Source organism: Oreochromis niloticus, linkage group LG15, assembly GCF_001858045.2.
Source record: "Oreochromis niloticus isolate F11D_XX linkage group LG15, O_niloticus_UMD_NMBU, whole genome shotgun sequence".
In the NCBI taxonomy this organism is placed as follows: Eukaryota; Metazoa; Chordata; class Actinopteri; order Cichliformes; family Cichlidae; genus Oreochromis; species Oreochromis niloticus.
In genome coordinates, this window is record NC_031980.2 from 15835085 (window position 1) to 15848089 (window position 13005).

The window sequence follows — 13005 nt, forward strand, 5'->3', positions numbered from 1 at the left end:
AACTCACAATGGGAGAGCCAACAGCAGTGGTTAATGAAATTTAAATTTAAATAACACTGGAAGACAACCAATTAACAGGAAAGAGAGGCTAAACACGATATCTTTGTTGTAATAACTTGACATCAGTAAGAATTTATTAGCTTGCTGTAACAATAGCGGGAAGCTTTTATTCTTACTGCATGAAAATCAGAGCACATGCAACATCAAAGCTACGAGTTACAAAAACTGGTGGAGGAATAGCCTAGAACAACTTCAGACAGGGTTATTCATGTTTTCCTTTATGCGATTTATCTTTTTAAGAGAAATTATATACATTTTCAACAAAGCCTACAAATAGACATAGGCATACACTTGTCCAAAACACCATATAATACCACAAGACCTCAGCTTCTCCATGGACACAGTCATACTCTTTCTTACAAGCCAGTTTTTCAGACACAGTCAAAATTTAAGTATAATTTGACTAATAGTATAAGTGCAGAGGACAAAGTTGGACTAATTTAGTCTAAGCTTGTACAAATTACATTTGGCACCCAATATAATCTGTATAATCAAAGCCTTTTGATTCATTTGTTCAGGCAAAGTAGAAATGTGCGTTTGTACTCTACATAACAAATTTAATACTAAATACTGCTGCTGAATGCTTACAAGTAACCAGTGATGGGAAACCCAAATATTCTTCTCTCTTTTTTTCTATTCATAAAGCTACTCTCAGCTGTTCCATTATTCACAAGGTTCTGTTATTCACAGCACTTTTTGATTTGGCAGTTTTTATGTCGGATGCCATTCCTGATAAATGAAAGGAATTTGTGTCTCCTCCAGATATTCAACCGTGGATCTTTTGCTTGTTAGGTGAATACCTAACCCACTACACCAAGGAGTAACTAAAGTTTTTACATTTATGTATTCACTTATTATAAAGACAAAATAAAAGGTTATAACTATGGTAGCACAACTTCTTAATTGTAACTACACACTTTGAAAAGTTCATTTTAGATGTAGTTATCGTTTGTGAGACTTTTAGACTAGTCAAGAATGATCACTCCTACAAAGAACAATATCAGTAAAAAAAAAAAATGTTTTTAAAAAAGGGATTGTACGGATAGCTGCTTCTGCCTTGTAATGAGATGGGGATAATGCAGACAGCTGTAGTGTGCAATGAATATACAGTAAGGAAACCCTACTCCTTCCTGTTGCTTTCAGACCCAGGGCTATGCCAGCTTGTGCTTTTGCCAAGGAAGCAGTCTCATATTCCAACAGGAAACACATCTCAGCCTCTTCCTGCTTACCCAGAGGAAATGGCAGGTCAGATGGGGAATGGATGAGACATTTATTCTCATGACTAAAGTCCAGAGTGCTAATTTCCAAGAAAAATATATATATATCTATAACCACATACAAGCTGTTGTATTAATAACAAAGTTGATTAAGTTTAATAAGTATATGCTACCACATGTCTTCTGCTTTTGATAACATAAGTATTCTTCGATTCTAAATTTCCCTCATTTTAAATAAAAGATGTTTAACTGTGTCTTCATTCTTCATCTACTCTGCCCTTTTAGTTTAGCTCTTATTTTAATGGCATCTGAAAAAATATACAAAAGCCACCAAACCCAGGTATGCTACAAAACTTCAAGCTTTAACAGTATAAAAAAAATTACCTAAATAAGTGTATGCATAACTAAATTTTTGCTTCTAGAAAGTACCACCTGATCATGTGTAGTCAGCCCAAACAAGCAATCCAACTATGTCAATAAATGAACTTAAATATGTACACCGGCCACTTGTTGTTCAACTGCTCATTAAAACAAGTAACCAGCCAGTTGCATGGCAGAAATCCATGGCAATTCTCTGGGTGAAAATGCCTTGTTAATGACAGAGAACACAGGAGCCTTCGAGCTCATAGGACGGCAGCAGTAACTCAAATAACCAGTCGTTGCAACAAAAGTGCGCAGAAGAGCATCTCAAAAACACACAACACAATGAACCATGAAGCAGATGGTTTAGAGCAGCAGATTGATGCTGGCTGCCCACCTGCCAGACAAGAACATTAAACTGATGTTATAATTCACTTAGGCTCACTAAAATTGGACCAAAGAAATAAAAAAAAAATTAAAACAAAAATAGGAAAAATGTCTCTCTATCTCAATTTCTGCTGCAACATTCAGATTGTAGGGCTCAGATTCTGGTGTATATACACAAAATAAAGCATGGATCACTCCTTCCTTGTATCAATGGCTGACGCTGGTGGCAGTGCTGTAATTATATGAGGAATATCTCCTTGGCACATTTAGGTTCTCTTAATGCAAATCTAGCACTGTTTAAACACTAGTATTGATGGTGACCACGTCCATAGGTCATCAAGGGATGCTTCCAGCGGGATAACACAGCATGTCACAAAGCTCATAACAGATAACTATTTCACAACTATGAGAAATTCTGAATCACCAGTTAACCTACACCCATTAACTGGATGTCCTTCGATTGTGGGAGGAAGCCGGAGTACCCGGAGATAACCCAGGACCTTCTTGCTGTGAGGCAACAGTGTTAACCACCGTCCCACTGCTTCCCAGTCAGACACAGGAAGCTTACAAAGCTCAGATCATTTCTAATTGGTTACTTGAACACAACAATGAATTCACTGTACTCAAGTGGTCACAGTCACCAGCTCTCAATCCAATAGAGCAGTGGTCCCCAACCTTTTTTGCACCACGGACCGGTTTAATGTCAGACAATATTTTCACGGACCGGCCTTTAAGGTGTAGAGGATTAACAACATAAAGTGATACAACTAAAACAGAAACTGTGGCATTTTGTAAATATAGTAATAAATGTGAATTCACTGTGTAATTGCGTAACTTTATTAGTAGCGTCTTCCTGAAATGCGCCAACAACATTGAGAGTGACATCCTCCTCTCTGTCCCTTAATGCGCTCTGGTCGCTATGGTAACACATAAATATTTCTTTCAAAATAAGACACATAACTACAACATGGGAAAAGCCCAGGGAAACTGAGTTAATGATAAAAACCCTGAAAACCATAAATTTCACACCCGAGCCTCAACTCTCGCGGCCTGATACCTCACGGACCAGTACCAGTCCGTGGCCCGGGGGTTGGGGACTGCTGCAATAGAGCACCTTTGAGATGTGCTCTAGACTCACAGGGATCACCTTAATGATGCAATTCTCCCACTGCATTGAAAAAAAGATGGAGATCTGGTGAAAGTGGAAGTCACTTAATGTAAGTGAATTCACTGTCATGTTCCAGAAACCAGCCTGAGCTTACATGAGATTTGTGACCAGGCATGGTGTCCTGCTGTAGCAGCCATTAGAAGATGTTACGCACACGTACACTCTGCAACAAAACTCAGAGGGGCTATGGTGTTTAAATGGTTCAAACTGTGCCAAAAAATATCCACTGCATCATTACACCGCCACCCGCAGTCCAAATTGCTGAGATTCGATAGATCTGTGCTTTTATGTTGTTTACATCAAGTCTTATAGGCTACTTCTTTTCTTTCATTGTACTTTTCTTCACTTATGAGCAGTTTGCACAGACACGTACATTAGCACAAACATTCCCTTTCCCTTCTTTTAATGAGACATAACAGCCATTATTCTGATGCATTTTCAGTTGAGTCTTTACATGAAAACTCTTAAAACATTAAAGCACTCTTTGCAAACAGCCATTAAATGACCAAAATATAAGTCCATGTTATCACAGACATATCATTATACGCAAGTTACTGGAGGCCCTTTTTAAATTTTATTTCACCAACACAAAACATGCTTTTACCATAAGAAAAATGGCTAAACACACGCTCAGTTAAACTCTAATTCACCACAAAGCTTGGCCAACATACCGGTCGTGTCCCTGTAATTAGCCACAACCGCTGTCAGTGGCTGCCATGTTACTTTTCATGCAAGTTACTGAACTTCACCTTTTAACCTTTTCTACGTCTCTTCATCTGCAGCTTGGACCACTGATTCTGCCTGAAAGTTCCTATAGGCTACTTATGTACAGCCATTCACTACTTCCTTCTGTTTATGGCTAGCCATCTGTGCTACTTCTATTCATTTGCTGCTTTAATTACTAATATTACACTGTAATTATATATATATATTTTTTAATTCATTCATAATCGTGAACATTGTGAGCCATCGCTGAATGATGCTAGTTCAAAGGCAGCTGATCAGTACAAATTAGGGCTGCACCAATCAGCTGTTGGTGCAATCCTTACTCAAAAAACCTCAGTGAGTAATAGAAACTATTAATTTAGCAATGGATCTGTACTTGGTATCAGCAGAAACCATTCTTTCCTATTCTGACATTTGGCTTAAACCCCAGCAGATCCTCTTGGCCGTGTCTATACGCCTAAATGCATCAAGTTTCTGCCATGTGATTAGATAGTTCCTTTAACGAGCAGCTGAACCAGTGTAACTAATAACGTGACCAGAGAGTGTTCACTTTTAAAAGCTGCCTCTTTCTGTCAGTGCCACAGTCATTAACGTAAGGTAGCAAAGGTGGTGGTGGACTGTGTAACAACTGATTCCCCAGGATTCAGCTATTTGCTATAATTGACACTGGACAGCAATGTCCCATGGTTACTCTGAAACCATTGTCAAAACCTACACACTTCTAAGATGCCCTGTGGCAGGTAAAGAATAAATTGCAGCATTTGTACTGGGGCTGCTGCTGACAGGTAGGCAGAGGTTTTTGCCCAATTATAGGAGAAAAGGGATGAAGCAGGATAAGGCGGGCCACTAGAATAGACCTAATGAGGACGTGGTATGATTGCTGTGGGACTCATTCGTGCCCACAGCAGGCGTATTCGATTGGTACAGAATGGCCAGAATGAAGTGGCAGAGAGAGCGACAGAGATAGATATGGAGAGATAATAGAAGTGAGAAGGACTGATTCCTCACTCAATGTGAGAGTATGTGGGAGGAGATGAGATGCTGAGACTGAAAGTGGGAAAGAAATGGATGCTGAAAGTAAGTGAGTAAGTCAGTCCATCAAGTCAACTATGCTTTCACTCTCTCTTCTTTCCATCCATCCATGGCTCCCTCCAATCATACATACAAACACTGCAGGCACAGGCAGTGCTGCTAGAACCATCCAGAAAGATGTATGTCATCAAATCAGTTTAACTTCATGCAAAGATGTTCAAGGTTGTAAAACAACCACTGACATGTGTCAACACTATGGGGCATTTGCCTGGGGCGGAACAAAACCTGGAAAACCTGGGCAAACAGGAAGTGAAGGAAGTGCATTTTCAAAAAGAGTTGATTTCCATTCAGGCAAGAAGTGTTTAAATAGATTCTGCGAACTTAGCAAACCACTGTATAGGAGTGACTATAGATGTAGCTACTATAGTAGACATGGATGCTTGGCCATGTAGGGCTAATACATCAATTCTGTTTGATTTCAATGAAAATGTGAGTGAAGTGCAGACTTTCAATTGTAGCTCAAGGGTTTGTTTGTTGTTGTTTTTTTAAATTTGCCTTGACTGTTTAAGAGCTCTTAGCACAGAGGTTCATCTGAGGCAAAACTACAAAAAAAATGTGTATTTGTCTGACAAATTATAGATCTGGAGCCATTATTAGTTAACAAGGTTAATATCGATAATAAACTTTTGGACAGTTTATGAGTTTGTCCTTAAATGCGTGATAATTTAGGCCGCTGCAAAAAGTAAAACTCCCCTCCCTCTTTAGGGACATATTACTATTTATGGCAATTAGCTTCAGTTACTGTGACTCATTGCCATCTAAACAGACAGTCACTGCATGGTACTGATTTCCTCTTATCACTAGACACACTGAAGTGCAACTTCTTCAACTGACTTTTTTTTTTAAAACTTTACCCAGCCTAAACTGACTATAGAAAATATATTCTGATTCAAATGTACATTCTTTGGCACCAACCACCTTCATTATATACTTCCTGTAACCACTGATGAGATTTGTGCAATAAAGAGGAAAATTTCTCGAGTATTCTTCATACAAAACCTTTTGTATTGATATTTTGGCATCTTATTTGACTGAGATATCAATCAGACCACAGGACTTAAGTTGTCCATTCCACGCCATTCTTCTCTTAACCATTTAGTTGTTTATTTGTGTACTATGGATGTTTTTCCTTATTGCTTTACCAAATGTCTCCTAATCATTCCCCAGGATTTATTGATAACTTTTCACCTTTTGAAATTCTTTTTGATAACTTTATGTCCAGGCTCAGACAGTGATGCTTCCTCCACCATACTTCACAGTTGAGATGCAATTTCAGCATTTGAATGAGTGCGTTTTCTCCCTCCAAATGCAGATTTATGTATTTGTGTTTAACTCACATTACTCCACAGAGGAGATTTTCTCTTTGTTTATTTTTTACTTTAAACGTGCCACAACAAGGCATTTTTTGGAGTGTGGTGGTTTCCTTTATGGTGGCGTTTCATTAACACCATTCTTATTCAGTGTTTTTCTTATAGTGAGGATGTGAGCAAAGATTATAGCAAGTTGTATAGATTTCTGCAGGTGTTTTGCTGTTACTCATGGGTTCTTTTTCACCTCTTTCAATATTGCACATTGTGCTCTTGGTGTGATCATTGTAAGACGCCTACTCCCAGAAAGAGCAGCAAGAGTCCAAAGTTTCCTCCATTTGATTATAATTTATCTTGTGGAATGATAAACATCCAAGGGTTTTGTATGCTTTTCGAGTATAATGCTTCTTCTAAAGGTCCTGTAAAAGTTGTTTTGATCGGGTCGTGGTTCACAGCAATCACTCATTCTTGAGGAAACCAGACCTTGTTAGTAATCAGACTTAGTATAACTTACTTATAGTGAGAGGCTCCCTCTACAATTCACACTTCTGAACCTCTCAATTGAAACGCCCACTCCTACTAGGTTTTGGTTTTGGTGAAGCTGTTAGCACAGAGGTTCACTTTGATTTTCCTGGACTTTAAATGATAACTCTGTGTGTTCACTAAAGATCAAGATCGTGTTTAGGGATGGGTACCGGTGTCCGGTGCCATGATGGCACCGGTTCTGACATAAACGGTAGTAACCAGACCGAAAAGCAGCGCACATTTCGGTGCTTTATTTCGGTGCTTTTTTTTTCCTGAGCCAATTCTAGCCAATCATTTTACGTTTCCGAGGATAGTAGGCGGGGCCAGGTACGTACGTTCTTTTAGAGCAGAGCTACAGATTAAAAATGCCCAAGGCGAAGCGGTCAAAAGTCTGGCTGTACTTCACAGCAAAAGATGCAAACTCAGCAGCCTGCAACAAGTGCTTTAAGCTGATACTGTGATACTGTCAAAGGAGGTAACACCTCAAATCTGATGAAACACCTGGCGACGCATAGCGGGTTTTTTTTAAAGCCGAGAAATGCGCCGTGTTTGATAGCTTGCTGCGAGACCTCACACCGTGCACATCTACTGCGGGTGTGGTGCCTGTTATCGGACCCGGAGTTAGCAACATCCCCCAAAAACCCAAAGAGGAGAGTCCTGGCCCCTAGCCCTGTCAGCGTAGCAGAAATGATGACAGATGATGATGGCAGCAGCAGCAGTTCTCCTCTGCATGAGTAGCTTCATGTTGTTCGTGTGTAATTAACGTTGAGTAGGCTAACCACATTATTAAATTAATGCATGTAAGGTGAACTAGCAAACACCGTCGTAGTTACATGCGGCTGTCTTCTTGTTTGATGGCAGATACTCCCTTCACCCTGGCCAAAAAGGCTAAAATGACCAAAGAAAAAGTGGAAAACAGCTGAACATGAGAGGTTTTTGGACCAATTTTGTGTTCTCCATTCTTTAAGCACCGGTTTGAGCACCGTTTAAGCACCGGCACCGTTTCAAAAGTACCGGTTTGGCACCGGTATCGGATCAAACCTAAATGATACCCATCCCTAATCGTGTTCGCATGTTATTAGTTTTTCCAGATTGTGTTAATCTATAATTAAGACGGAAATTAAGATCAGACAACATTTTAGAAGTAGTCAAAGAAATCATCATCATCATAGTGTAAGCCTGAAGACGCCATTTGCAATTTAGTGCTTTATTATTAGGAGTCCTACACACTCAGCTTTTCTTTACATTTGTTCTGCAAGAGAAGACTCATGCAAATCTATCTTATGAGAATTTTCCCAAATATTTAATGCAAATTTGTATTCGCTTCTTTTTTAAGGCTCGTGGACCTCCAGGATTCTAAATTACAAGATAAACAGACTTCACCAAACACCTGTGTTACTTTTGAGTCCAAATAGATTTTCATTAAAATACTTACGCACATCCTTTTTTTTCCGATTTCTGTTTTATCTCTCTCTATCCCATTATATTAATTTCCTTCGCTCTTTATTATAATTTCCATTTCTCTTCCCTGGTGTTTTTCCTTTCACCATATCTCATTCTTTTCTCCCCCTCATTCTTGTGTGACTGTAGTAGTGTCTGTGTGTCTGTGTGTGTGTGTGGGAGTAGAGGAGAGCAGCTATGCTGGCTGGGGGAGGAGGTGAGAGAGAAAGAAAAAGAAGCGAGAGAGGGATAGAAATACACAGAGAGGGAAGCAAAGCATTTACTGGAACAAAACATGCTGTTTCAAACTCATAGATAAGGGCCGCCTACTCGCTAGTTCTTATTTCAGAGCAGTTTACGCCTCATTTTTACAATCTATTCTATTTATTTATTATGCATTTTTATTAGTAATATTATTATGAATACTTATGAATGCCTTAGACAACCAGGATATTATTCTCTGGCATTTTTTACTCAACTAAATTACTTTAGAGTTGCTAGACCTACCATCTGTCCAGTGTCCATAAAGTTTAACTCCATATTTCAAGTAGGTGGCAGGAGGAAGACTACATCTGAAAGCCAATTAGAAGTGAAGGACACATGGAAGAGTTTGATTGTTTCTAATGATGCTAGTTTTCATATTATCACTATTGTAACACTTATAAACACTATGGTACTTTGACAGTCTGTTGCTAGAATCTTTATGGTAGCCAAATATCTAATATCTAATATCTAATAAAACCAGCTCTTCTTAGAAGAAGATCAAGCACAGAAACATTTACTTTGAGAAGTTCTGAGTAATTTTTCGTGATAAAAAGCAACACAAAAGAGCATTAACACTGATACCATCTGCATCAACATCTATGATGAATGTAACCCAACAGACCCTGAAAATCCAGCTGAGCAAGTTGGATACTCACTGTTGATCCCGGTATCTCGTCAACACCAGTGAAGTGCAGATGACACAGCCTGAAAGCGGTACAAGAACCCTAAAATAGAAGATGATAATTTGCGCATGAGGAAAAGTGTACACAGTGAGGTCAAATAAAAATAACAGAAATGCAGCACCTGTAGAGAAAAGAGTGCTTCTATGAAAGACGAGCTTAATGAGAGACCAATCAGGAAAATATTACAAATTCTTGACCCAAGTAGTAAATACCCATCTATGAATTTTGCATACTTAGACACCATTATCTACAATAATAACATACCCTATCTATCTATCTATCTATCTATATTTTAACATGAGTATTTGATTTTACAGGACTTACAGTGCCTCTTAGATTCACCACAACTGAACCTGTTAAATCACTGAAAAGCCAGAATTTTTTGTTTTTTACCTCGTCCCCTACAGACTAGCTTTTACTTGAAAACCAAACCGCATTACTGATTAACCAATTAATAAATAAAGCAACAAATTAAAAATAATTAAATAAAAAGGTATAGTCCTTTTCAGTGACACACACACACACAAAAAATTGCTCAGCTCATTATATTCAGCTAAAAGCCTCTGGGAGAAAAAAATGAAAGCGCTAATTTAATGGAGTATCTCAAAATGCTTGTGGTAATTCCAGTTCAAGGACCATCACACACAAACTAACAAGACTGCAAAATCATCAGGCCTGTAATGAAGGGCAAATCTTAATTGACACACAGTCTAATGAATGACATCCATTAGGATAGTTGCAAAAATAATATATAAGGATTTGTGGCTTACTGAAATTCCAAAACAGGCTTCAAACAAAGATGCAAATTGTACAGCTGGGGATAAGGGCTCACAAGAGTACAGCGTCCACTGTAATCACAGCTCAAACCAGTCATCTGGCAGTTGTTTTTAAACACACACATCCCAACATGCACATATTTCATTTCCTCCCTATGGAGGCTGGCTGGATTTCCTGGAGAACCAATGCAGTTGCATCCGCCAACTCTGCACACTGCAGAAACGCTTGTTATAACTTCCATCTGTGTGGTCCTGGGAATTCATTTGATTTGATGTTAGTTGTGATGAGCGCTTATGAATACCAACTTTAACCATCTGTTTCCCAGCTTAAATAAACAATTAGGTCAGACATAACTCATGGCACCAGGGTTTGAGAAGCTGACAACCTTGGTGACTTGGTTAATGATTATAGTGTCCCAAAAATTTACACTGCACTAATGAATAAAGGGATTCTTTATTTTTATTTTCTTCCCTCAGCTACAGTTAACCCAATTTACCTCACACTTGATGTATAGCTGGGGTTGATGTCAAGCCTTCAGGGAGTAAATTGTGGCAAGTCTCACACCCTCACACCAAGTTTATCAATCATTATCACCCAAAAAAAGGAACTGTCAGCAGTATCAGCCATTTCTTGCTTGTTTATTTTCTATTAAACATACATTAAATTACATTAAGTTTGACTTCGTATTTTTCAACTGGTTGTCTGGCGTCCACCTGCAGTGGCTCCTTGTCCCACAGTTTGAAGACAACTGCTCTAATTGTAGGAAACACTCGGCTCAAAGCAAAAAGCTAATGCAAGGTGAGTTTCTGTTTAATTGTCAGTGATCTGACCTACTGTTCAGGCATTATGTGTTTACTAGAAATAACAAATACATTCATAAAATTTTATCCTTCTTGACACCAACTATCAAACAAGCCAATACTATGTATATTTTACACTTTTACACAGTTGATCAGTAAATTGCTGCTTAAAAAAAAAGACCTATCCCTATTTCTCTGCATGGGTCAAACACTACAAGGGACTACATTTACATCGGATAGATTCATCAGTGTTACATCACTATATTGTGCAACTGTCCCACAGAAGTCAATCTGTGTGCTATCTTTAGTCACTATCAGCTGTTCCGCTTTTTTAATCACAGCAGTGGTTATGTTAAAGGAAGCATGCAATCCGCCCATTGCGATCAGGCATGTGCTGACTGACACTGTAGTAACAGAACAGACTAAATTCCAAGAACTTTACACTTTACAGAACAGGATCTACTGGCTACCCTCAACTGCCGCCATATTTTCAGTCTTGCGGAAGAGCTGGGTAGCAATTCAGCAGTTTAACCATTTTCCACAGGTTGCACCCTTTTAATCACTTACTGTCATTTACGCCTAAACAGTAGTGCTAGTAGTACAGAAAGATGAACAGGTTCAAAATCCACTACGTAATAATACGTGTCCTTCATGGCACTGCCTTTTTCCCCTTATGGTTAATTTTTGAGAACATTGTTGAAACCCATTAACCCATAAACATACAGGAGGCGGCAGGCAGAAAACCACATCACTTCACTTTCCCGTGCCCCATATTTAAAAAACTTAATTGTTCTACTCCGATACTCATCTCCACACCTGGTTACAGTCTCCAAATTCTCTTCCATCCTCTGAGGCAAAACAGTTTGGAGCAGCAGTCATCTTTATTGCCATCTCTCTATACCCCAGGCTGTTAGTACAGACTGCTGACCTGGACCTTGGACCTCTCCATAGTCTGTTTCTGCAGGCTGGCATTCAGCCTAATGAGGCTTGCTAATGGTCCCCTCATGTCAGTCTGAGGAAAGCCTTCTACTCTATGCAAACTGGAACACATGTCCACACACTCACTCCTAGCACTTTCCACAGTTGCCTAGTTGATAATAAAAAACAAAGATGACCAATGTATGACTCAACTAAATGCCAAACCGCTGCCCATCATCGGTCATACTGTATCACACAAACTCTACTTATCTTTCCTTGCTTTATGACCTTTCTTTAGCCCCACTGCACGAGTCTTTTTAGGACTATCTGCACCTGGTCAATGCGATGTGGGGAATTTCAAACTCGGGAAGCACAGAAAGGAAAAGAAAATGCTTCCCATAACTTATCCATTATCAAAACAGCTGCTTTTTGTGCTGGTTTTCAGTCTGGGAAAAATTACACAGGACTCTGAGTAATGCTTAGAAAATGAATGGCAGGTTACACATTTCCACATTTAAAACATTCAGGGGAAATGAGATGTACAGCAACTAGACAACATTTTGCTGTGCCTGCCACCAAGTCCGATTGGCTTCACAAGGCCACACTTTCAGAGAAACTTGTCCATTAGCCATGCTCTGTTAACACTTGCTAGTTAATGATTATGAGCCCCGCTGAAACACATTTTAAAACATGTGGTCATTAACTATGGACACACATGACACATGCGAGTTAAATAAAACACCAAAGAGTCCAGCATTGATAACTTTGTCCCAAGCTGCTAAGAAAATTCAAAAGATCATCTTTTACTCTTTGGAATGATGAGAGCTCGAAAAGCACCTGTAAAATCCATTAAGTTTATGCAGGCAAGTACAGTGAGCCGTAGCTATGACCAATGCTTTGACAGACTGAAGACTGTCACGGCAGATAAAAGATGCTCTAAAAGCAGCTGAGTGCTGTGAGAGTGACAAGTTAGGTAGGAGAAATCAGAAGTGCTTTTTTTAAAAAAAAAAAAAAGCAGGCAGACGGACTGCAGAAATGTCTGGGAGACATGAGTTTTAGAGAGCAGTAAAAAGAGGTGATTTGAAGCTAAAAACAAGATTAAAAGGAAAGGTCTGGACTGGCAGACCAGTTCAAGGTCACGTCTTAAGCCAAAGCCACAAGCTACGCAAGATGCTTTGACTCCTGGTTCTAAGCAGTAGGCGTGCAGCAAATAAAAATCAGTTTTTAGATGTAGCTACAACTATTAAATACATTTCCACCCATCAGCTTTACATCAGCCTT

General features: G+C 39.1%; 1 protein-coding gene across 3 annotated transcripts in view; it reads right to left on the reverse strand.

Moving 5' to 3' along the window:
* sipa1l1 (signal-induced proliferation-associated 1 like 1) overlaps nt 1–13005 on the reverse strand; it is a 90405-nt gene that overhangs the window by 50432 nt on the left and 26968 nt on the right. For 2 of the 3 annotated variants that reach the window (XM_025898773.1, XM_005475035.4), the window contains exon 2: nt 9203–9271. The exons of the other annotated variant lie outside the window; for it this stretch is intronic. The gene's annotated coding sequence lies outside the window, so the exon portion shown is untranslated. The remainder of the gene's footprint in view (nt 1–9202; nt 9272–13005) is intronic. 3 annotated transcript variants of the gene reach the window in all.